The sequence below is a fragment of the Pelophylax lessonae genome (genome assembly GCF_965119305.1).
Source record: "Pelophylax lessonae genome assembly, chromosome: 2".
Classification (NCBI taxonomy): Eukaryota; Metazoa; Chordata; class Amphibia; order Anura; family Ranidae; genus Pelophylax; species Pelophylax lessonae.
This window is the reverse complement of record NC_138769.1, coordinates 449010698-449038312: the sequence shown is the minus strand read 5'-3', so window position 1 is coordinate 449038312 and position 27615 is coordinate 449010698.

Below are 27615 nucleotides of genomic sequence, written 5' to 3'. Positions count from 1 at the left end.
TTCCTGTTAAATGTGTCCTTGTAAGTAATTTTCTGTCATTTTAGGACACCAGCTCATCTTTTTTTATTTGAAGCTCCAGGCTTGCTTATCTTGGAACGGATTTAAAAGGTGTACTGTGTGAGAACTGTGATGTAATAGCAAACAGCAAACGTAGAGGAAGGTGGCAACGTAGAGAATCAGGGTGAGAATAACTAGTTGTTGATACATTTTCAACAGAACATATTCAGAGCTTTTGGTCTAAATAACTATGTACATAACCTTTCAACCAAGTACAAACAACCGTTTGCTTATATAACCTTACAGGTAAGATATTAGGTAACTGCCAATGACGTGGAAGATTTACAGCATCAGAAGCTTAAAGATATGTGTTCATTTTTAGGTATTTTAATAAATGATGTCACGGTAAAAAGGTGGTATTTATTTAATAAGGGAAAAATAATCAAAACGGTTAGAAAGTAGAACTGTTTTAGCTCCACTGGTTGCATATAAAAGAGATTTTGTCACTTTGCCCATTCAGGGCAGAATGACAGGCCCCCCCCCAAAATGACTGTATGTACTCGCTGATCCACTCTGAACACTTCCTAACAAGAGCCCACCCTAAGTAATCTCTGTTATAGGATGGTAACAGGGTTCACCCAGGTTGATGACATCATTGCTCCCCCCCACATCATAGTTTTAGGGCTTCTCGATTGGCCGCTTAGGTCTAACCCCTACCCTGTGTAGGAGGACACATGCACCCCCATATCTGGAAATCCTGCTCCAAAAGAGAAGTGGAGTGAGGGCCCTAATAAAGTGGGGAATCCGTAGTATGGAATGGTAAGTAAAACTTGCTGGTGGGCTAGTAGGCTATTAGCAGGCACTGTCACTTTTCCCTGTTTTGGCAACATGACAGTCTGTTTAAGCTAGGGTTAAAAGGTTCATTTTATTCTCCTGCTATGGAGAGACTTAACCAGCTGCTAATGATCATCTTATTAGCAGCACATTATTTCATAATGCACATTGTGCTGCAAATTAAGTGAATGCTTTGAAGTGTTTAAATTTCTCAGTAACAGAGAGATTAAAATTGACTGTATGTTCGACCTCCATCTATTGTGTCTTTTAGTGTTGATTCCTCTACTTCTGCTTCATGTGTTAACACTCTACAGTAAGTGTACAGACAGTCATAATTCTATTACCAGTGTTTCTTCCAGTGCTAGCTGTAAGTCAACTCATGATACTTTTGAGAGAAGACTGGGTGTATATTCTTCATTTGGAGTATGTGTCCCAGGAGGTTTTGGGTAGGGGAAGGTGGCCCAAACCTTTATGATTCTTGCCTAGGTGAGAAAAGCAGAAGTGGGAGCAGACAGCTGTCAGAGAAAAAAAGGAGGGGAGGAAGAGGATGAGTGGAACTATCACTTTTAAATTAAATTGGTTGTAATGTATAAACCTTTTTTTACCCTATTGCATTCATTGCATTCAGGTAAAAATGTTTAGGTGTCAGCATCCCCTCCCTTTTTATTTACCTGAACCCTCATTCGATCCAGCACTGTGCACATCTTCCCCCTTTTCACTCCCCTCACTTCTGGGTCTCGCTAGCTTTGCTGGGTCACCGGGACTCATTGGGTCCCGGTACTGTCAATCAAAGCCAGTGGCGCGGTAACGGGGTTGGGCCAATTCCCGCTGTCTGTGTCAATGGATGCAGCAGCAGGACTCAGGTGCAAGCATGCACGCGTGCCCCCATGGGGGCACTGGACAGGGGGGAGGGGCCAGGAGTGCCTGCGGGAGACCCGAAAAAAGGAGGTTTGCGGCCACTATGTTCAATTCCATTGTACAGAGAAGGTAAGTATAGACATGTTTGTCATTTAAAGAAATATATACCTTTTACAATCACTTTAAGTTCTGCTTTAACTTGCACTTACCTTGCTCCTAGTAAACACTAGCTAGCAAAGAGAAATGGACAGATGGCGCACCAGCCTAGCGCATTATCTTTAAAACAATTTATTGTAATAGACATATATACACATTATACTCACATTATGAAACACGGGCAATAAGCAATAAGGGACCACCAGGGGTCTCTACTAGGCATCCTCAGCTGCTGCAGGCCGTGGAAGGATTTAGACCTCCAAAAAATCGCTTACGCGTTTCGGGGTGTTCCCCCTTCATCAGAGCTCAAGCCCTCTGTCCATTTCTCTTTTCTAGTATCTGCTTTGGGTTACCACGACCCGTTGAGAGTGGCAGCACAGCCTGAATTTACTACAATTCGACCTGAATTGCATTTTCAGGATACCAGCCGCAAGGCCTCCCCTCAAGCGCAGGAGTCATTTGCTCTTTAAACACTAGCTAGCATAAGGGGATGTTAGAATAGTTTGTAGTTTGGCTACTAGGTGGTGCCCTCCTGACAAGACACAAATACAGTGCTCACTGCATGAAACAGGTGTATCAGAGCATGGAATCCATAACAGGTGCTCTATCTCAAAGTGTCCCCCACCCACTGCAGACATCATGAAACGATAAAGAGAGCCGGCATGTTTGGTATTGGTATTAAAGTCTTTATTGGCCACATGGCAGTGACATTAAAAAAGAGCTAACGCGTTACGGCGGTAAGCCTTAATCAAGGGCAGGTGGTGCCCTCCCCTAGGATATAAACAGTGGGTTGAGTTTGAGAGAGAGAGGACACTCAAGCAGAGCCAGGGAAGCAGTCACTTTCCCGACTGGGGAATACCTGAAGATGTCCTTGTACCCTAGATAGCATTAGTACTGGGGACAGGACAAAGAATGCCCAGCATGAGAAAAGTGTTGGCAACCGCCAATGGAATTAGTGAGAAGATGTATACTTTGATGTTATGCAAGTGAAGCATTAAAAACTTACCAGACTTGTCTCTGTTTTTGCAGGTGGCCTATTTTTAGAACCATTACCTGGCTTGGTAGGGGAGGAAGTGGAGAAATGTTGTGTCAAGGTGCTATGCATGTGATGGTGAACTGTGTCCTTTATTTGCTCCCTTCGGAATCAGGGCCCACAACCTTGTACCAATGTTATATGCCCTGCCTACACCAGAATAAATTGCCAAGTATCTGAATATCCCCTTGTTCCTGGTTAACATTAGACAGCTTGAGCATAACTTAGGAAATAATTATCATTCTAGGACTACTGTGGTCTCTATGGATTTTGGGTCATAGTTTACTTGTATAATTTGCACTGGGTAATAAAACAATATCTTAATATTAATTATTTTGTTCACTTCAGGCTGGGTCCTACACATCTTTAGCACAATTGTGGTTACGTTACGTTGTTTGATGTCTTTAAATATGCTGCACTTGCTTTTGTTTCTCAGTATATGCTCTTTCAGAGAAGATCAATTATGCTTGTTGTAGGCTATATTATTGAAGACATATTTAATGATCATTTTATAATAGATGTCAATTTGATAAAACGTTAACAGACTGTAGCTATACAATTCTTTAGGGGGTAGGGGTCGCTTGAATCCCTTACCTGTGGCAACATTATGCAAAGCCTTAAGTCTTCAGTCAAACAAGGTCCCTTTTATCCCTTTAGTCCTAGCTGCGATGTTACACCATATAACCTCATATTGTTTATTCAATGAAACAGTACAAAAAGCAATGGAAATGTGAAAAAAGAAGTAAATCACAACCACCAGTTATACTGTATATCATTAAAGTAAAATTAGTTTTCCAATCCAATTGGACTACTGATCTTTGTGCATTGTTTTTTGCACGCTGCATACAATTTTGCTTGCATTTACATTATGTTTTTGTTGCATTTGCTTTGTGTTTGATTATATAGGGGCTGCTTTATTAAGGGAATCCTGAATTTTCACTCACAAAAATTGAGTGAAAATTCACTTAAGTTTATACAATTATGTGAAAAGCAAATTCTTCTGCTCTTTGAATATCCAAGATGAAATAAGTAACCTGGAAATTGCTTTTCAAATGAATGGATAATTAAAGTAAATAATGATAGATGGGGGAGGTAAGAAAAAATGTTTTAGATGATTTTGCTCAATTGTTTATTGAGAAAGGTTATGTCCTATGTAGCCTTTTATGGGGAACTTACCAACAAGTAAAACATTCTTGTATCCTTGTACGAGTATCTTATCAGTCCTAATGAAAAAATGCAGATGCCATCATATTACGGTAATTATGCTTATGTCACAATCACTACTATGGAAATCCCATGCAAAGTTTTGAGTTATACACAATAGATCCTTTTATTTTTCAGTGGGACAAAGAGATTGAATCTCAACTGTTTGTAGAGATTTTACATCATCACCTCTACCTTTGACAACATACTCTACCAGTATTAACATTTCTTGATAAGTAAATTTGGATTGCCAGAATTCTGAAAGTTCAATGGATAGTTATACAGTATCTCACAAAAGTGATTACACCCCTCACATTTTTGTAAATATTTTATTCAAACTCAATGTAAAGTGGTGAGTATACAGCTTGTGTATCAGTGTAAATTTGCTGCCCCCTCAAAATAACTCAACACACAGCCATTAATGTCTAAACCCCTGGCAACAAAAGTGAGTAAACCCTAAGTAAACATGTCCAAATTGGGCCCAATTAGCCATTTTTCCTCCCCGGTGTCATGTGACTCTTTAGTGTTACATGGTCTCAGGTGTGAATGGGGAGCAGGTGTGTTAAATGTGGTGTCATCACTCTCACTCTCTCATACTGGTCATTGGAAGTTCAACATGGCACCTCATGGCAAAGAACTCTCTGAGGATCTGAAAAAAAAAATTGTTGCTCTACATAAAGATGGCCTAGGCTATAAGAAGATTGCCAAGACCCTGAAACTGATCTGCCTTCAGCTTATCTGCATTGTTGGGTCTGGTGTCTCTCATCATCCTCTTGACAATACCCCACAGATTCTCTATGGGGTTTAGGTCAGGCCAGTTTGCTGGCCAATCAAGCACAGTAATACCATGATCATTAAACCAGGTATTGGTACTTTTTCCAGTATGGGCAGGTGCCAAGTCCTGCTGGACAGTTTGCATTTTATTTGGAAATCAGGTCTGGAGTCTGGAGGAAGAGTGGAGAGGCACAGAAATACAAGTTTTATGAGGTCCAGTGAGAATTTTCAACGGTCAGTGATGATTTGGGGAGCCATGTTATCTGGTGTTGGTCCACTGTGTTTTATCAAGTCCAAAGTCAGCGCAGCCCTCTGCTAGGAAATTCTAGAGCCCTTCATGCTTCCCTCTGCTGACCAGCTTTATGGAGATGCTGATTTACTTTTCCAGCTGGACTTGGCACCTGCCCACACTGCCAAAAATACCAATACCTGGTTTAATGATCATGGTATCCCTCTGCTCGATTGACTAGCAAACTCGCCTGACCTAAACCCCATAGAGAATCTGTGGAGTATTGCCAAGAGGAAAATGAGAGACACCAGACCCAACCATGCAGATGAGCTGAAGGCCGCTATCAAAGCAACCTGGGCTTAAATAACACATCAGAGGTACCACAGACTGTTCGCCTCCATGCCACACAGTATTAATGTAGTAATTGATGCAAAAGGAGCCCCAACCAAGTATTACCGGCATACTATACTCTATGTGGACATACTTTTCAGTAAGCCAACATTTCTGTATTAAAATTTTTTTTTTCTTTTATTGGTCAGATGTAATATTCTAATTTTATAATTGTGGGTTTTCATTAGCTGTAAGCTATAATCATCAAAATTAAATGAAAGAAATGCTTGAAATATATATCGCTCTGTGAGTAACGCATCTATATAAAATATAGGAGTATTATTTCTTGAATTGAATTACTGAAATAAATTAACTTTTTGATGTTATTATAATTTTATGATATATATATATATATATATATATATATATATATATATATATATACACGTACCCTGATTTTCCCTAGATACATTATTCAGACGACTATGATCATAGCAATTACACCTGAACACTACCTGTATAAAATAAAATCCCCTTCGAAGACACAAAAGGATCTCATGCTTTCCATATTCTTGTATTATGAGTATGTGATCTTTAGGAAATTGAAGTTATGCTTCGTTTATTGTATTCCTTTCTTGTGAATGAGAGTACAGGAGTGATTACTGTTTAATGTTCTATCTGCCTTAGCAATCAAGACAATGTTTCCAGATTATCATCCTAAACTCCATGCGTGTGCCAGAATGATTTTATATCTCCATCATCAGGGCAATTTACAAGGCTGTAGTGTAAATATAAAATAGCAGAAACATTTTGAAGTGTCACATAAACAGTGTTGCATAAGTGTGAGATTCATTGTGGTGTGTGATTATTATTCATCCTAGGTATGAGAGTTTACTAACACGCACTGTCTCACCCTGGAAAACATACAGAGCTGTGAAACATAAGGATGAGGAGAAAAAAAAAAAAAAAAAGAAACTAAAAAAGATAAATATAATCTATATGCATTTTTCCCTTTGCATATTGTTATGCAGTCAAAAATAAATGACTGACATAATTGTGTGGGCCTGTGTTCGCGATGATATACAGACAGATGTCTCCAATAGATAAATGATCCTTACAAAACATCTAGTCAAAAACAAGTTTTATAATAGAATAATTGAAATTCTTTTTTTTTTTTGCAAAGGATCATATACTCACAAATTTAAACAAATTCTATTTTTAAAAAAAAAAAAACTGTGTGTAGCCGGGATCGGACTACCATTATAAATATACAGGTTTATCGTCATTGTTGGAGTTGTGTGTGTGCCCCTTTAAGACTGCTTTCAGAAGAGATCGGCCTCTCACAGGAAGTGGAAGAACAGGATTGTGGGAGATATAGTTCTGAACAGATAGCAGACCCTTACCTGGATTGCTGGGGGGACTATTTTCCCAGGGAGCAGCAGGGAAGCAGAGGACCATGGGAGAGACTATAAACCTATCTGCTCATAGCTTGCATGCTCTCTTGCTTCCGGGACCCAGTGAGTGTGGATCAGCCTGCTGTGTGTGAAGGACTGGCTATAGCTGCGGCCTAGTGCACGAGGCCTGACCTGTGTGCGGAGCTCATCCTCAGCAGAGCAGATGCTGATCGCTGTACTGTGAACGCTGTCATAGTATAGCTGTAGATGAAGCAGTGCATCGCTCATTCCCAGATGCCAGAGCGTGGGACAGTGCATCGCCTAACCTATAGGACTCTCATAAACAGACATCTGAGAAGGAGAGGGTGCCTGTGTTGAGTACTGACCGCAAGTATAACCTTTTCATCTACACACTGACTGCAGACACTATTATATACATCACTCCCTGTAGGATTACAACTGAACCACTGCCGGTGAAGATTTAGCAAGGCCTTGCTAGGGGAGGGGAGTTGACATCTGCTACTGCTTAAAGGGGGCACAATTTATCTGGTTAAAGTATTGCTGGTTGGAATATTAATAGCATTGAGATAGTTCAGAGTTCTCCTTTAATTTAAGAATTGCAGCATTGTCATAAAGGATATCAGTCACTGTTTTAAAAACCTTAGAGCCTCGCTCTACCATTATTCATTGATATTGCAATTCTTTATTTGTTGTTTTTTTTAATCAGTCTTGCTGAACCCCGCTGATTTAGGCAGGATTTGACTGACTGATATAATCATATCCATTTATTCTTTAAGTAAAAGGTCAAAACTCATTTATCCTGTGTCAGTGTGCTCTTAAAGGTAAGGAGGAAAAGCCGCTCAGGTGAGGCAAAGTGCTCCGGTGCAGGTCGGATCCATCATCCAATAGTCCAACAATTCAAAGAAAATGTGACCGCACTCAGGAGAAGTTGAAGAAAGAAGTATTTAATCCCTGTATAATAGAATACAAACAGTGCTTCACATAGACACACAATGCTCATTGGTAATGATTAAGCGATCTTTAAAATTGTGAAAGGCGTTTACCTGTCCCATGTCTATGTGAAGCACTGTTTGTATTCTATTATTCTGGGGATTAAATACTTCTTTCTTCAACTTCGGTCACATTTTCTTTGAATTGTTACTCTTAAAGGTTTTTCCACATTCACATTTATTATGATTTTTCATAGACGTTTTTGTCTAAGTTTTATACCCATATCTTCTCCTCATCACAATTACTTTATTCATTAATTTTATACATCGATTGATTTTCACTATCATTTTCACTATCATTATTATCATCAACATTATTTTTATATAAAAATAATTACACACATTCCCACAGATGGTGATAACACTTTTATATCACATCCAGTAAATCACATTAACTTCAACTTTATATTATATTTTGTTACACATATGTGTTTGGATGGACTTTTGGATCCAAGGAGTATTTTTGCATTTTTGCATTTACACATATATATGTGGTTTCATGTTTTCATTCCCATAGCCTGTTTTTATGAGATTCCAGTATGCAAATGTGTTTTTATCAAACTTTTATATATGTTTTTTTCACAATTTTATATTGTTTCCCCTAGCGGGATTCTATGTGTCACTAATTGTCTTTACTGTGATACCGCAGACAGCTCGGCTTTCATCCATTCTTCATTAACTCAGTAAGCGACTAATAATGTCGTGAAACGCGTCAACCGGACACTTCTGTTTTGTACACTGTCTGTCTACTTTATTTTGAGGAATAAAGAACCTTTGATTTCATCATAATACCCTGAGTGCGGTCTCACATTTGGATTTTTGATAGTACATAACATAGTAAATAGAGTGAAACAGAAATATAGTGATATTGTGCCCCTGGGTGTGACCGGAAACAAGTGTAAAGGGTATGTATAGATAGCTAGACGCTATACAGCAGTGGTAGCGAACTTAAGTGCCTCAAGTGAGGTCCCTGACATGTCCAGAGTTTTTGTGTGGCTTACGTTGTGCTACTGCACTGCGTGGTAACCCGTGCACCACTGTGCGTGTGTGGCAGCGCTATTCGCTTTGAATGTCACCCCAACTCACTGTTACTTTAGCAGGCAACACACTTGCACTGCAACACACTACAATGCACATGCTGTATACTGCAAAAAGTAATGTCCAATTTTTAAGGAGCGCTAAAATTAGTTAAAATTCTGAATGAAAATATGTCGGTATTTGCAAAGGTCACCCGAACATCTGACGTATGTAGCAAAAAAAAGCAGAGGGATGAAAAATGCCTCAGTGTTTTACTTTTATACTTATAAATGTTGTCGTTTTGTAAAACAGCAATGCAAGTTCTAAATATACTACCTTTTTTCAGCTGTGCTGGAGGATTTAGCAATGCTGATGAGCTTGTTATTTACTTGGCACCTCTGCTGCTCTACAGAAATGCAGTTATGGAGCTCAAAAAACCCTCCAAAAGAATGGGTTCAGGTGCCACTGCTTTCATGACTGGTTTCCTTACAAATCAATAAAAAGTGGTTGTGTGGTAGTCCCATTTTAGCCTACATGAGGTCATTGCTAGTCAGCGGAGATGGACCCTATTTATAGTAGGTAAGGCACTGGCACAGAAAATAGTGCCACCCACCCCTGCAGCCAAGTCTTTCCCTGCTGATGATCATTAACTGTATGCATTTGTAGGGATCTGCTTCCCTATACTGTTAGCTGCCAATATCACAGTGCTATGTATAATTATGTATTAGCACTTTCTGTCCCAGAGAGGCTGTTTTTGAAACCCCAGAAGGAGGAAATGGAGGGAGAGCGAGAAAGAGAGAGAAAGTAACAGCCAGATGTCCTGTCCATGCTGCTAACTCCAGGCCAGAAGGGTCTATTATGCAAATATTGTTATGTTCTAATAGATTAACCGCAGCTGCCAATAGCTTCTTGAGTGTGTATTTGCATCCTTATGACAGACAGAGTATCTCTGTCCTATTGTTATTATCTCACATGCACAGTGTCAGATAGCTAGGTCTGTGCTACTGTAAGTGTGTAGTGGTCACCTTTCTGTATATTAGTGGGTGAACCTGTTTATTGCAATTGAGTTTATGTACAACGCTTGTTATTTTAGTTAACCCTGTCCCTTCTGATCTGGGATTCTATGGCTAGTGATAACTTAAGGCTAGAGACAGGTTAGGCATCCGACCTCCACTTCTGGTAATCAGAGGTCTGGTTGCATGATAGAGTAGACGCTACTTGGGACTAAGAGTAGATAGGCTGACTCTGAGTTCAAACCTGTTCAACACCATGGTTTTCTGTGTCTCAGAAAATGTGTTCCAGGCTGGTTGGAGAAAGGTTGGAGGATCTCCCTATCACAGCTGATCTTGTCTTCAGGTCTCTGACACAAAGACAATTTTATGGTGCAGTTTATTGAGGCCCCGATTAGAAATGATCCTCTGCTGGACCTGGTAATCTCAAACCATGCAGAGCTTATTTCCAATATTCATATAAAAGAACATCTGGGTAGCAGTGACCATAATATGATTTTGTTTAATGTAAGCTGTAAGCAACAAACGCATACAGGAAGTATAAAAACACTTAACTTTAGGAGAGCAAATTTTCCAAGGATGAGGGCTGCTCTTCAGCATTTAGACTGGGAGAAAATATGGGCATTGATGAACACAGAAAAGAAATGGGAATTCTTAAAAAAAAAAACTATGTGAACTCACTGCCAAATATATACCCATGGGCAATAAGTTTAAAAGGCTAAAAATAAAACCTATGTGGCTTACGGCCAATGTTAAAAAAAGCTATAAATAATAAGAAAAGTGCTTTAAAAAATGTAAAAATGAAGGAACACTATCATTGTTTAATAGTTACAAATAATATAACAGAATATGTAAAAAGGATTTCAAAATTCAAACTGAAAGACAAATTGCAAAAGATAGTTGGACAAACACCCAAAAATTCTTGTAAATATTTAGACAGAATAAAGATGGATAAAGCACCTGGACCAGATGGGATCCACCCACGTATCCTAAAAGAATTGAGCTCTGTTATTTCAAAGCCATTGTTTCTAATTTTTAGGGACTCATTAAGGACTGGAAAATACCGCTGGATTGGCATAGTGCCAATGTGGTGCCTATATTTAAAAAGGGATCAAAGTCTTAGTTTACCTTCTATAGTCGGGAAGATACTGGAGAGTTTAATAAAAGACCACATAGATAAGTTCTTGCTGGAAGAAAATATTATAGGCAACAGACAGCATGGATTCATGAAAAACAGAAGTTGTCAAACAAACCTGATTTGGTAAGTAAAACCTTGTGTCAGAGACTCAATACCCTGCGCAGGCGCTGTTAGGAATGCTTCCTGAGCACACTGATGTGCTGTCATGAGTCTCCTAAAGGGTTAACCTAGAGCAGACTAATTGCTGTAATTGGCAAACAGGCTGCCTTATTTAAACAGCCCAGCAGCACTGCACTTTGCTGTGTTGTCTTCAGCTCTCCTGTATCCTGTGCCTGTTATATCTGCTGTTCCTGTTTACCTGACCCGGCTTGTCTTTGGATTCTGATTACCTGCTGCCCGCCCTGATCTTGGCTTGTCCTGACTATCCTCCTGTCTCGTCCTGATCTGTTTACCTGCTACCGGCTATTGGTCCTGGATCTGTTCCTGGCTCTCCCAGGGAATCCGGGGGGCCGCGACCTGGTGTTAGCAAGCAGCCAAATCCATCCCCACCTTCTGGGGCCCTGGTGAAGACCGGCTTACACTTAGACTCCGCGCCTCTGGTGAACCTGTGCCACGCCAGTTACCCGGTAAGCCACTCCTCTTACGTCAGGCTCTGCCACGTTACCCCGTGACAGTACAACACAGCCAAGACTGAGCCTGCTAGAGGAGCCTCTCCTATGGATGACATCTGCCAGCACCTTGCGGCCCTTACCCAAGCCGTTAAGTCCCTGCAAGAGGGCTATACCCAGCTGGAGGAGCGTGTTCAGTCCCTGACCCCCTCCACGGACCCTACAGTTTCTGCTGCTTCCATGGCTCCCTCCGGTCCGACCGTGGTGATGCTGCCTCCTGAGCCAAGGGTCCCTACGCCGGAAAGGTTTTCTGGGGATCGGAGCAAGTTTAGAGCCTTCCGCAATGCCTGCGAGCTGTACTTCTCCCTGCAACCCCGAACCTTCTCCTTGGAAGCAACCAAAGTGGGGTTCATCATATCCCTGCTTCAAGGTGAACCTCAGTCCTGGGCTCACCGCCTGCTTGAAGAGCGCAATGACCAGCTGGACTCCATGACGACTTTCTTTAACGCAATGGCGCAGTTATACGAAGACCCGCAGCGCACTGCTACCGCAGAAACCACGCTTACTTCACTTCAACAGGGCCGTAGAGCCATAGAGGATTACGTCACTGACTTCAGGCATTGGAGTACGGACACTCACTGGAACGACGCAGCCTTGCGACATCAGTTCCGCCTGGGTCTTTCAGAAAACTTGAAAGATGAACTGGCCCGAGTGGGTATACCCGAGACCTTGGAGGCATTAATCACCCTGGCCATACAGATAGACCGCCGGCTCCGTGAACGTAGAGCAGAGAGGTCCACGCAGCAGACCCGCCCAGTCTGGATGTTGCCACAGGTTCCTAATCCCGTCCACACCTTCTCCTCTGGTGCCCGTTCCAGCAACACTGCTCCGCTTATTTCTGAATCGGATACGTCGGAGCCGATGCAACTTGGGCTTATGCGTCCTTCCTTATCAACAGAAGAACGCTCACGACGATGTCAGAACAACCTGTGCCTGTACTGCGGAGAGGCCGGACACTTTGTACGCTCATGCCCAGCAAAGATGCGTAAGCGTCTTTCTATATCCCCCTCAAGTTATCCAGTCTCTGTCAACAATACCACTCACCTGGCTCTCTCTATCTCATTTCAGCTCCCAGAAGGCCCGATCCCGGTCACCGCTATTATTGATCATGGGGCATGCAGCTGCTTCATTGATCTTACCTTTGCTGCCCATCAACGCATCCCACTTCGACCCAAGTCGCAGGGACTCTCCATCTTCCTAGCAGATGGGTCCCACATCAAGTCTGGGCCAGTTACCCAAGAAACCCCTCCATTGCCTGTGGCCACTCTCGAAGGGCACAAGGAGTTGTTATGCCTGGATGCCATCTCTTCTCCCTTGTTTCCCGTTATTCTGGGGTTACCCTGGTTGCAGGCGCACAACCCGCAGATTAATTGGACTTCTGGAGACGTCAAGTTCCAGTCCCCTTACTGCCAGAATCATTGCCTGCCAGTACGCCATAGTGCTCCTAGCACCCTACTCTGTATGGACGCTGATAAGGAGATACGTTCCTCTGTCCCAGTATCTTATCACGAATACTTGGATGTCTTCAGTAAACAGGGGGCTGAGACCTTACCCCCCCACCGCCCCTATGATTGTCCAATTGAATTGCTTCCGGGGGCCGAGATCCCTTTCGGACGTATCTTTCCTTTATCGGAACGAGAATTGGGTACCCTTAAAGACTATGTGACGGAGAATCTAGAGAAGGGATTCATCCGACCCTCTACTTCTCCGGCAGGAGCTGGGATCTTTTTTGTGGAGAAAAAAGACCATTCACTTCGGCCATGTGTGGACTACCGTGAGTTAAATAAAATTACGGTCAAAAACCGGTACCCCCTACCCTTGATTCCTGAACTTTTCCAGAGACTAAGAACCGCCTCTGTATTCACCAAACTGGACCTACGGGGAGCCTACAATTTGGTCCGTATTAGGGAGGGGGATGAATGGAAGACAGCATTCCGCACCCGATTCGGGCATTATGAATATTTGGTGATGCCTTTCGGGCTCTGCAATGCCCCGGCCACCTTCCAGCACTTCGTCAACGACATCTTCAGAGACTATCTGGACATCTTTGTTATTGTCTACCTGGACGATATCTTGGTCTTCTCTTCCTCCCTGGCCCAGCACCGAGAACACGTTAAAAAGGTACTCCACCGACTCCGGCTACACAGGCTCTACGCAAAACCCGAGAAATGCGAATTTGAACAGCAGAGTATCCAATTCCTCGGGTTAATAATCTCCTCTGAAGGGGTCAAAATGGACCCTCAGAAGGTCTCCGCCATCCTGGATTGGCCCGCACCGGTGGATAAAAAGGGGATTCAGCGTTTCATAGGATTTGCAAATTTCTACAGGAAATTTATCAAGGGGTTCTCTTCCATCATCGCCCCTATTACCCTGCTCACCAAACAAGGTACCCGATTCCACTGGTCTCCCGAGGCGCAAGTCGCATTTACAGCCCTGAAGGAGCTGTTTACTTCTGCTCCTATCCTCAGCCACCCGGATCCCGCCCTGCCTTACATCCTTGAAGTTGACGCCTCGGAAATCGCAGTAGGAGCAGTCATCTCCCAGCGTCAAGGTCTCAAGGACCTGATTCATCCGGTAGCTTTCTTCTCCCGTAAGCTTTCTCCTGCGGAGAGGAACTATGATGTAGGGGATCGGGAGCTCCTTGCCATCAAGACCGCCCTGGAGGAGTGGAGGTATCTATTGGAAGGGGCGGCACATCCCATACTCATCTACACGGATCATAAGAACCTGGAGTATTTGAGGACGGCCAAACGCCTGAGACCTCGCCAAGCAAGGTGGGCACTTTTTTTTTCCAGATTTACGTTCCATATAACGTACCGACCGGGTTCCAAGAATACGAAACCCGATGCTCTCTCTCGAATGTACGACAGTTCTAAAGAAACCATTGTACCTGACACCATCTTAACCCAAGGTAACTTTCTGCTATTACAGTCTGACCTTCTTACCGCTCTGAGACAAGCCACAGTAAATGCTCCCCATCCTGCTGGAACTATACTGGTACCCAGAAATGGACTGCTATGGAGAGGGGATCAAATTTTCGTTCCAGAAAGTGCTCGTGTGTCCATCCTAGGACTGTGTCATGACCACCCGATGGCTGGTCACTTCGGGATCCATAAGACCCTGGATCTTGTGCAGCGCACGTTCTGGTGGCCCGACTTGGAGAAGTGTTGTAAACAATATGTTTCCTCCTGTACTGTTTGCACACGAAGCAAGGCAACCCGAAATAAGGCATGGGGCCTGCTCAGACCACTACCAGTCCCTGACAGACCATGGAAGATGATTGCCATGGATTTCATTGTGGAACTTCCTCCATCAGACGGTTATTCTGCAATCTTCGTGGTAGTAGACCGTCTGTCGAAAATGGCTCACTTCATACCACTAAGAGGTACACCCTCCGCGCTTGAGACGGCACAGGTCTTCATCAGAGAAATTGTAAGACTTCACGGGGTCCCAATGAACATTGTGTCGGATAGAGGTGTCCAATTTACTTCTCGCTTCTGGAGAGCGTTATGTGATTCACTGAAAATCAAGCTGTCAATGTCCTCCGCATACCATCCCCAGACTAACGGGCAGACTGAGAGGACCAACCAGACCCTCGAGCAATATATCCGATGCTTCACCACCTTTGTTCAAGATAACTGGGTCTCGCTACTTCCATCAGCAGAGTTCGCATACAATAACGCCAAACACTCGGCTACAGGTCAGTCCCCATTCTATGCCAACTACGGGTTTCACCCATCTTTCTTGCCCTGCTTTATTCCTGAATCTACAGTGCCAGCAGTCCGGGATATCTTGGAGTTCCTTAAGGAGAACAACAAAATCTTACAGGATGCCATGACCAAGGCTCAGACCTCCAATAAAGAGTTCTTTGACAAAGGAAGGAGAGGTGAGTTGGTTCTCCAGCCCGGCAACCTGGTATGGTTAGCCACCACCAATCTCCGATTGGCATGCCCTTCCAAAAAACTGGCACCCAAGTTTATTGGCCCATTCCCTGTGAGGAGAAAATTAAATGAGGTATCTTACGAAGTGACGCTTCCCGATTCCCTCAAGATCCATCCAGTCTTCCATGTTTCACTCTTGAAACCTGCAGTACCTGACTCCTTTCCTGGTAGAAGTTCAGAACCACCTGCTCCTGTCACCATCAACGGGGACGAAGAATTTGAGGTGGAGGCCATCCTAGACTGCAGAAGGCGGAGGAACCAGCTACAATACCTGGTTAAGTGGAGGGGCTACGGCCCCGAAGAAAATTCCTGGGAACCGGTACAGAATTTCCATGCCCAGGACTTAATCCGGAATTTCTTCCGCAACCATCCCCACAAAAGGAACCTTTTGGGCACCCGGAGGTTGCCCTTAAGGGGGGGGGGCAATGTCAGATACTCAATACCCTGCGCAGGCGCTGTTAGAAATGCTTCCTGAGCACACTGATGTGCTGTCATGAGTCTCCTAAAGGGTTAACCTAGAGCAGACTAATTGCTGTAATTGGCAAACAGGCTGCCTTATTTAAACAGCCCAGCAGCACTGCACTTTGCTGTGTTGTCTTCAGCTCTCCTGTATCCTGTGCCTGTTATATCTGCTGTTCCTGTTTACCTGACCCGGCTTGTCTTTGGATTCTGATTACCTGCTGCCCGCCCTGATCTTGGCTTGTCCTGACTATCCTCCTATCTCGTCCTGATCTGTTTACCTGCTACCGGCTATTGGTCCTGGATCTGTTCCTGGCTCTCCCAGGGAATCCGGGGGGCCGCGACCTGGTGTTAGCAAGCAGCCAAATCCATCCCCACCTTCTGGGGCCCTGGTGAAGACCGGCTTACACTTAGACTCCGCGCCTCTGGTGAACCTGTGCCACGCCAGTTACCCGGTAAGCCACTCCTCTTACGTCAGGCTCTGCCACGTTACCCCGTGACACCTTGGACAGAGGGGTGGCTGTAGACGTAGTATACTTGGATTTTGCAAAAGCGTTTGACACAGTTCCCCACACACAGCTAATGTGTAAGGTAAAGTCTACAGGTTTGGAAAGATCAGTTTGTAAATGGATAGAAAACTGGCTAAAAGATAGCATTCAGAGAGTAGTTGTTAATGATTCTCATTCTGAATGGTATAAGGTTATTAGTGGTGTACCCCAAGGTTCAGTGTTGGGACTCCTACTTTTTATTACCTTTATAAATGATATAGGGTCTGAGATTAAAAGTACTATTTCAGTCTTTGCAGATGATCCAAATTATTCAGTGGAATAACTTCCTTACAAGATGTCTCCAACTTACAAGCCAACCTCAATGCACTGTTTCATTGGTCAACTATGTGGCAGATGAGGTTTATTGTTGATAAATGTAAAGTTATGCACTTAGGGGCTAAGAGTATGCATGCATCATACATACTAGGGGAAGTACAACTGGGGGAATCCACAGTGGAGAAAGATTCAGGTGTTCTGGTAGATCATAAATGTAATAATAGCATGCAATGTCAAGCTGTGGTTTCCAAAGCAAGCAAAGTCCTTTCTTGTATTAGGAGAGGCATGGACTCATAAGAGAGAGAGATATAATTTTGCCCCTGTAAAAATCATTAGTAAGACCTCATCTGGAATATGCAATTCAGTTTTGGGCACCAGTTCTCAAAAAGGATATCAGGGACCTGGAGAAAGTGCAGAGAAGAGCAAACAAACTGATAAGAGGCATGGAGGAAAGATTAGAGGAACTGAATTTTTTCTCTCTTGAGAAGAGGAGAATAAGGGGGATATGATCAACATTTACAAATTCATAAGTGGTTCATATATTGTGAACTATAACGCTTATTATAGCGTTAAGTTATTCACTTTAAGGTCATCACAGAGGACAAGGGGGCACTCTTTACGTCTGGAGGAAAAGAGATTTAGTCTCCAAATACAGAAAGGTTTCTTCACCGTAAGAGCTGTAAAAATTTGAAATAAGACTCCCTCCAGAGGTGGTTGTGGCCAGCTCAGTAGATTGGCCTGGATTCTTTCCTAGGTGTTCATAATATACTGTAACTGGGTACTAATATTTATAGGTAGAGTTGATCCAGGGAATATGCGATTGCCTCTCGGGGATCAGGAAGGAATTTTTTTTTCTCTGCTGTAGCAAATTGGATCATGCTTTGCTGGGGTTTTTCACCCAGGGATCGGAATAGTAGGCCAGCCAGGAGTCACGTGACCAGCCTGAAGACAGCTGTAAAAAGGTGTTTACAAACTTTGTTTTATTAAAACACTTAGACAGTGTGGTATGCCTAGATATATTAGAGGGGGTGGCAGTGATATGCATTATTGTGGTAACAAACACTTTTTGTGCTGGGTTCACATATGTGTGAATTGGATGTGGGTTTCCCTGTATCCAATTCGCATGACATGTGAGTATGACCGGCTCTCAATGGAGCCAATTCACACAGGTCCGGGGTGGCCACAGAGAAGATTGCAAAAAGGTTCTATGCATATTTAGGTTTGGTTCAGGTGCAAATTTGGACCTGAATCACACCTGAACAGGTGAACAGACACGCATCAGACCCCAGGCACGAACCCATGGCCACACATATGTGAACCTGGCCTAAATTACCAATTCCATTCCATTCCAAATGCAGTGTGCCATAGGATGCTCTTGCAATAATTGAGCTATCCCTAAGGGTTGATAATGAGGGCTTCTGACTGATGAAAAAAAGGTAAGAGACAAGGCAAATCAGCACTGAACTGGGCATACACTGCTTTAGGTCAATTGCAAGGGAGGCATCTACCATACGCAACTGTCGTACATAATAATGTAAGAGTCTTCTAACTGATAAACACACATCATTTGTCTACTGGGGCACATATACTTTGTTTACTGTTGACACAAATGTGATAACTAGAGATGGGCTGAACAACCTCCTGTTCAATTCGCACCAGAACTTTCCAACATTGCAAATGTTCGGAACCGAATAACGGACCCCATTGAAGTCTATGGGACTTGAACTGTAAAAATCAAAAGTGCCCATTTTGAAGACCTATATGCAAGTAATTGGGCATTCAATTGTTATGGGGGTCCGGATACTGCCCTGGGGGACATGTATCAGTGAAACAAAAGTTTGTAAAAAACTTCATTTTTAAATGAGCAGTGATTTACTGATGCTTAGAGTGAAAGCATCAAAATTAGAAACAACAATGAAAGTGGAAAGTTCCTTTCAATATAGTGCCTGGGGGGTCCCCTTAGTCTAAATGTAAAGTGGCACATCTGTAATGTGTATAGCAGCTGCTGCAGAAATAATTGCATTAATAAAGCCAAACAAAATAACATTTTCCCTGCAAGCTTGCTTTATTTTGTAAACAATGGCTTGGAGAGCCATTCTGTATGACGAGGCCACAAAGTAGTGCACTGGGAACAAGATTAGAGATTTTTTGGATGAATTCTGGTGTCTCTTTCACAGACTTTGGATAGAAGTAACATTAAGTAAAATTGGTCTTTGGGTGTCGAAGGTGCCTTCACACCGTAACTCCATAGAGGTACTCTTGGTGAAAGCAAGAATTGCCTTGCTTTCAAGAATTGAAATGATATGCAAGTGTCGAAAAAGTTCAGAAAATTTAGTCTTTGGGTGTCTGTGGTGCCTTCACACTGTAACCCTATAGAGGTACTCTTGATAAAAGCAAGAATTGGCCTTGCAGTTAAAAATTTAAATGATATGTACCTGTCAAACAGGTGTGGAAAAATTGGTCTTTGGGTGTTTTAAATGTGCCCATGAAACCTACACCAAAAAAAATCTTACGCAAAGCATTAGGCAGCCTTGAAGTCTTGCAGAGATTCCACATCCCAAAAACATTTGACATCGGCATCAGGGCCTTCATAGCTGCTGGTAATCCAGGACTGATTAATTTTGATTAATTTTGATAAATGTTAGACGGTCCACGGAGTCTGTGGACAGACACGTTCTATTATCAGCAACAAAACCTCCAGCAGCACTGAATGCCTGTTCAGAAAGCACGCTGGATGCGGGACAGCCCAGCAGCTCAATTGCATACTGGGCAAGTTCTGGTCAGTGGTCTATTCTCATGACCCAGTAGCCCAGTGGATCATCAACTGGAGAGCTCTCCGTCTCTGTTTTCGCCCCTAGATAATCATCCACCATATGATGCAGATGCTGCTGATGGGATGTGAAAGCTGAAAGCACTGGGTGGCGAGTACTAAAAAAAATGTGAACTGCATCACCCCTTTCTCCACCGCTCCTCTCTTGACCAAGAGAAGCCTCAATATGACATTTTCTATGACACTGTAAACTTCCAGAGTTGGGAAAAATATTAGATAAACTCCTCTTAAAAAAGTCCTCAAAAGATTTCATCTTGTGCACCCTCTGCGGGGATGGGATGAGTCCTGAGACTTTCCCCTGGTAACGGTGGTCAAGGAGGATTGCCAACCAATAGTGATCCTTTTCCTTGATGTCACGTCATCTTGGGTCCTTTTACAGGCTTTAAAGTATGAGGGAGCCCATGTACTGCAAGTTTGCAGAGGCATAAGAAGCAGACTTCTCAGGGTCACTAAGGATTACAGTATCTGGAACTGCCTCCTCCCAGCCAGGAACTACTCCCAAGTGTTCTGGGTATAGAAATATATCTGTTGAAGGTTGGCACATATGTTCCTCTGCTTCAATGCCTCCAAAACTGCCAGAATCCTCCTCCTCCTCCGCCCTCTCCTCTTGTGCGTTCTGTGGCGTAGGAAGAATAGTGTCTGCATAAAGCACTCCTTCAGAGGAAAGGAAGTCCTCCTCTTCCTCCTTAAGCTCTGCCTTGAGTGCCCTGTCCAAAATGCCATGCAAAGTCTGCTCCAGCAGGAACACAACAGGGATAGTGTTTAGTGATGCGTTCATTGTCACAGCTCACCATCCTTGTGACCTCCTCAAATGGTGACAGTACAGTGCATGCATCCTTTATGAGCAGCCATTGGTGTTGGGAAAAAAATCCAAGCTGGCCTGATGCTGTTGTTGTGCCATACTCACACAGGTACTCGTTGATGCCCTTGGCTGCATGTGCAGCTGCTGCAACATTGCCAAAAGTCGATTTCAACATGGGGACATGTCACAAATCAGGCCATTTACGGGAAGGTGGAATTACCACTGTATTTCAGCCAACCAAGCACTGGCTGTGTATGACCACCTGAGATAACTCTTCTGGCCTGCTTTAGAAGATCTTCCAACCCTGGGTACTTATTTAGGAAACGTTGCACCATCAAATTGAGAACATATGCCAGGTTTCTTAAGGGCGGACAGGAGGTTTGTGCCATTATCACACACCACCATTTCTGTCTCATCCCTGTCAGTGATGGCTGCTGAGAGGTCATCAGGTATATCAGGGGTAGACTGAGGTGAGTAAGGAGGAGAAACAGAATTGCACCCATTTTGTGTGGCTTTCAGGTTCTCTTGTCATTGGGCTTAGTGGTGGGAGGTTAAATTCCTTGTCAAGCACGTGGTACCCAAATGGCTGGTGTTTTTGCTACACTTTATGTCCTTGAGACAAAGTTTTCAAATTGCAACAGTGCAATAAGCTGCACATGTGCTAAAAAAGGCCCAGACAGCTTAGCTGTGGCAAGGGTGCTGGGAGATAACAGCTCCACAATGTGATGAGATAGGGTGGCTGCTCTCTAATCTTCCATGATGGCTGCCTCATTGGGGTTGTGCCTCATCCTCCCTTTCCTCCTCTGCTCTATCCGGCACCTAAGTCGCGTCAGGGACATCATCATCATCCCCTCCATCCTCATTACCACTGGAGAAAATTTGGCAATACGCTGCGGCTGGGGGGACATGACTGCCAATTTGTGTACCAGTGTTCTCCCCTCTCTGTAGTCTCATGTTCCTACCTTCCTCAACCTCAGAACCATCATCTGAATCAAGTAATGGCTGCGCATTGTCAAGGAGAAAGTTGCTCACACTGTGTTCAATTAACTCAGATGACTCCTACATGCCTGATGCTGGGGCTATGGCAGGAATAGCTGTGGACAAGGAGGCAGATTTAGTTGCTCTGGCAGCTGCAGTGGACTGTGCACTAGTCTCTGCTTGGGTAACGGAGGATGAGGAGGATGAAACTGATTTAGTAAGCCAGTCCACCACCTCTGCATGCTGTGGCTAAATAGCGCAAGAAACATCACTAAACAGAGGAAATTATATCCTGCCTGAGGACTGACCATGCCCACCTTTGCTTGTGGACACATACACTGCTAGCCTCCTCATAATGCCATGGGAACATTTGCCTTTCCTCGTTGGCCTCCCAGACATGATGGGGGGTGCTTACTAACAAAATGTAATAAAGATGTGGAAATGTGTACATGGATGCACTTTCCAATCAATGGAAAGTGGTGTTCGGTGCACTTTAACTACACAGACATACTCCACTGACACACTACAATATACTGCACTAATGCACAGAAATATACTGTGTTGAATGTGTAGTAATGCACATAAATGAACTGTGTTAAACGTGCAGTAACGCACTGAAATATACTGCGTTAAAAGTGCACTAACGCACAGAAATGTACTGCGCTAAATGTGCAGTAATGCACAGAAATATACTGCGTTAAAAGTGCAGTAATGAACTTAGATATACTGCATTAAATGTGCAATAACGCACTGAAATATACTGCGTTAAACAGCACGTAATGCACTGAAACATACTGCGTTAAACATGCAGTAACACACAGAAATATAATGCGTTAAAAACGTGCAGTAGTGCACTGAAATATACTGTGTTAACCGTGCACTAACGCACTGAAGTATACTACTTTAAACGGCATGTAATGCACTGAAAAATACTTTGTTAAACGTGCACTAACGCACTGAAATGTACTGCGTTAAACGGCATGTAACGCACAGAAATATACTGCGTTAAACGTGCAGTAACGCACTGAAATATACTGTGTTAAACGTGCACTAACGCACTTAAATATACTGCGTCAAAGGTGCAGTAACATACTGAAATATACTGTTAAACACACACAAACGCACTGAAATATACTGTGTTAAATGGCACGTAACGCACTAAAATATACTGCATTAAACATGCAGTAATGCACAGAAATATACTACAATAAACATGCAGTAACGCACTGAAATATACTGTGTTAAACGTGCACTAAGGCACTGAAATGTACTGCGTTTAATGGCACGTAACGCACTGAAATATACTGCGTTAAACATGCACTAACGTACAGAAACATACTGCATTAAATGTGCACTAATGCACAGAAATATACTGCTTTGCACTACCCACCTGCTATTAAAAAGCAGGACATAGATAACATATTGATAATTCTTAAGGCTAGCAGACACCTGCAGAGTATTGGCTGAATCATTAGAAACCGGAAACATTCAGCCAGTGTGTACAGCAACCTGTATGACAAAAGCCAGCCTAACAGCCAGCTTCTGTTGAATGGGCATGCTGGAAAAACAGCAGCCAATCGTTATCCAATCAGTGCTTGCAGCCATTGGCAGGCTCATTATACTTTAGCAGCTTGTAAGTTATTAGAGAAATGTAAATTAGATTGTGGTTTATCCCGGATTGGCCTGATTCCAAATTTATATTCATCAATAATTTTTGACCTACCTACCAGAATATTGTATTTTTTATTTCTCAGTAAATTTAGCTGCAATGTTTAGACTATATATGGCGTTATTTATTAAATCTGGCATAGCATGTGTTCTTTTTATACATATTTTTTTTTTTTAATTCTGGGTCACCTTTTAACAGCCCATTTAATGGTAAAGAGAATGTAAGTTGGCATCCACCTAAAATTCACCTGCAGACTTACTGACCTTTTCCTTTGCGTATGCCAGTTTAGTGCTACCCCCATAGGCGCCACTGGTAATAGTTGGTTCTTTCCTAATAGTACAGAGACTGCCTGTCCCCACAAGCACCAGTCCATACACACCAGTTACAATAACACAGTCTAGGTATGTCTTTATGAAATTATTTGCTTGAAGAAGTTTTTTAAACAGGAGAAGGGTTAGGGCATGGTATACTTCAAAAAACAATCAGCAATAGCAATGAGAGGGCAATCTTCTCCCTAGTCTCATTTTGAGGGTAACAGGTGATAGCAAGCAATCTAAGGCCTCACAGCTGTAGATCACAGGACATCTGATTACCTTGCGCTGCTACACAACTATTGGTATCCAATATAATTTCCAAAATGCTGCACAGTTACAGGGGGACACTCTTCTCTAGGCTCACACTCCAGGATTTTGCTGAGGATAGAGGAATGCCGAGTACTCTGAGATCCTATGAGAGCTGTCTCAGTCCAAGCTACCCTACCTCTTGCTTACACCCAAAAGCAAACAGTCACCAGGAATCAATTCAGGGTCATTATTCACAAGTCGCCAGGACAGCTGCCACCTTCCATCTTTTTCCAGACATTGTCTAGGAGACAGTCCTTCTCCAGACTAAATCCTTTATGGTGAGGTCCTACAGCCAGCTCCACAGAAGATCACTCCAGGCCCTCAGCCTTGACACCATTGAAGCCCAGAGCACAGCTACACAGTCCATGGGCTGCCTAAGGGCAGCAGCCCCTCAGATTTAGGAACCCTCCTGGGGAGAGAGAACAATCTCTCTAGGGCTTCAGACTATCATCTCTCCAGCCCTCTTCTAAACACTCTGGCTGATCATTTGAATCTCCCTTTCTAAGTTATGGAAGCTTCTTCCATGGGAAAGGGTGATCATTCAAGCTCCCAGTCTCTGAAACCCTTAACAGACCAGAACAAAAAATTGCTGCTCCCTTGGCTACAGGAGCCAATAACTAAATTTTCTTAGAATCCTACGCTGAGAGGGTGCTACACTAGTCACTATTTCTAATGCCCTGAGTTGGTATTGTTTGTAAGGCCACAATTTAAAAACATTAACCAAAAAATTCAAAAGAGAGACACTTGATATATAGTAGGAACATGTTCTGAACATCTGTTTGCAATGTTATGTCTCAAGGGCTTAGGTGAAACGAAGTCAGGAAGTGCTTTAGATGCAGAGGGGTAAGGAGTGAATAACATGCAGAGAACAGGGGGTCAGGGCTATGTAACACACAGAATACAGGGGCCAGGAGCACGAACCCCACACTGTGCAGGGGTCAGGAGTAAGTAAAGCACAGATGACAGGGGTTAGGAGTGCACATCTTACAGAGCACAGGGGTCAGGAGTGCATAAGACACAGAAAGCAGGGGTGAAGAGTGCAAAAGATAAATGGATCAGGAGAGTGTAATGGATAGAATGCAAGGGTTGGGAATGCTTAGCGCAGAGTGCAGAGGTCAGGAGAATATAATGCATAGGTCAGTAAACAGGGTAAAACAAAAAATTACTTCCCATCCCAAGCCATAATCCCCCTTCCAACACAGTTTTCACCCTACTCCACTAGTACAGATTTCCTCCCACTCCCAGTACAGCTCTATACCCACAGTACAGCTTTACCCCTGGTACAGCTCTCGCATCTCAGTACAACTCCCCTGTCTCCGTACAGCTCTCTACTGGTACAGCTCTCTCCACAGAGTACAGTTTCCCCAACCTACAGAATAGCTTTCCCCCATCAATACGCCCCCCCCCCCCCCCACTTCCAGTGCAACTCTGGATGGATTGGAATTCTGGTGGTTGACCAGGGACCAGCTAAATTTATCTATGTGTTGCCGTCCTCATTTGTCAGAAGTTGATTGTTAGATCGACTTCTGTTGAACGCTGTCAAAATACAATGTCTCAACAGGAGGGCATTCCTCCATTCCCCTCGCTTGTGTGGATGGAGGAATCCGTTGGTTTTTTTCATTCAACCCACTGACTGAATGAAAAAAAGATTGACCCATCTATGGCCGACTTTGGGGGTCAGTGGCTGGCTGTAACAATATTCATTCCCCTCTGCATTAATGGTCAGAGGCCGGCTATAACAGTAATCTCCCCCAGCACTTGTGGTGAGTGACTAGCTATAACAATACTAAACCCCTCATCATTGGTGTTCAGTGTTTAGATACCTGAACAGTACATACATGCTCCTGCACTCTCCCAGTCAGGTTGGGACAATAGGACAGTGGGACAGTCACTCTGCCTAATAGTTCTGGCTTTATTTAGTGCTGGTTGCTGAAATGCAGAGAGAACTTCAGCATCCGGTGCACCACTGCCACTCTGCATATTGCCTGCATGAATCTCCCTAGTGGGGGAAAAGACAGCAATAAAAATCTTACAGGTATTTTAATCCCTCTCTACTCTGTTAAAAATGTAAAAAAAAAAGGTTTAGTCTTTAACCACTTGTGGCGCCCACCGTATATATTGTGGCAGGGCGGTTGCTCTGTGCCAGATCACGTACCTAATACGTGATCTGACACTTCTGGGTCTGGGGCGCATTCACGCTACTGGCCAAACCTCTCCCACTGCGATCACACACAGCGGGAGCCCAGCGGCAGGCACCGCGGACTTGATGTCCGCCGCACCTGCTGATTATACAGTACACTATGTAAGCAAGGCAGATTGTCGTTCTGTCAGAAGGGAAGTTATTGATTCTGTGTTCCTGCAAAGTGCCTTCCCCTAGTAAAAGCTCCTTCCACACAGTGAGAAAGCACAGGCTAGGCACACAGTTAACCCTTTGATCGCACCTGATGTTAACCCCTTCCCGGCCAGTACTGTATTAGTGTCACTGATCCCCAAAAAATGTCAAAAGTGTCAGTTAGGTGTCCGATTTGTCCGCTGCATGATCGCAGTCCCACCATAATTCGCTGATCGCTGCCATTACTAGTAAAAAAATAAATAAAATATCCCATAATTTGTAGACGCTATGACTTTTGCGAAAACTAATCTGTATACGCTTATTGGTATTTTTTTTCGAACAAAAAAATTTAGCAGGATACATATTGGCCTAAATTGATGAAGAAATTTGCTTTACATTTTGTTATTGGATATGTTTTAGAGCAAAAAGTAAAAATATGCTATTTTATTTGTTTAGAGCGCAAAAAATAAAAAAAAAAAACGCAAATACCACCAAAAGAAAGCTCCATTTGTGGGAAAAAAAGGACATACATTTTATTTGAGTACAGTGTCGCATGACTGTGCAATTGTCAGTAAAAGTAACGCAGTGTCGTATCACAAAGAATGGCCTGGTCATGAAGGAGGGTAAATCGTCTGGAGGTCAAGTGGTATTTACACTTGAAAACTGCACATGGTGTTATAGAACAGCAGGATTTTCACAGACAGCCCTAAATACAGAATATTTTGCCAGTGCTTTGCATTGCACTCCTCCTCTTAGGGCAGTGTTGAATGGCCCACTAAGTACTGTGACAGGCCAAAATTTTTATCTCAGGGTCAGGTTCTTGGTGTATTGTGGGGAGAAGAGTAAGTTGGATGTTAGTCACATTAGTCTTCTTTCCTTTTATTACTGAAATCAATTCAAAGAAAAAGAGTTTAGGGGTGCAGGATACCCAAAATGAGAAAAAAAAAATAGGACAGATTTTCTAAAGTAGCAGTAGTGGTAAGCCCTTAAAGAGCAGCCTCTTAGTAATTGATGGCCCCGTGGGAGCAGCCACTCTTTCTTAGCTTGCAGTAAATCTTTCTTTAAGAAAGCTGGTTCTTGACCCTTTTAGAGGAGTCAAAGATAACTTGTTTGATGGACAATAAATCCTTCCTACAACATCCAGTAGTAACTTCTCTGTTACACACAATTCTTTGCAAACCCAACAACCACCAGATATCCACCCCAGTATATGAATTAAAGGGGAACTCCAGAAAAAAAAAATTTTTTGATCTTGCTGTGCACAAATAATTTACTTCTAGTAATTGTCCTAGGTCCGGACGACCAATGTGTGAGGTTAATATCCTTGTTTAGTTCATGCTGGATACTCCAATCAGTGCTGAACTTCCAGCACTGCGTCTGAGAGGTGTGGCCCTTGTACAGTGAAGGGATGCTTTCATTTATCCTCCCTTTCCTCTCCCCTTGTCTATTCACAAAATACCTTGTATTCTGTTCAAAGGTAAATGACAGAATCCCTTCACCATATGA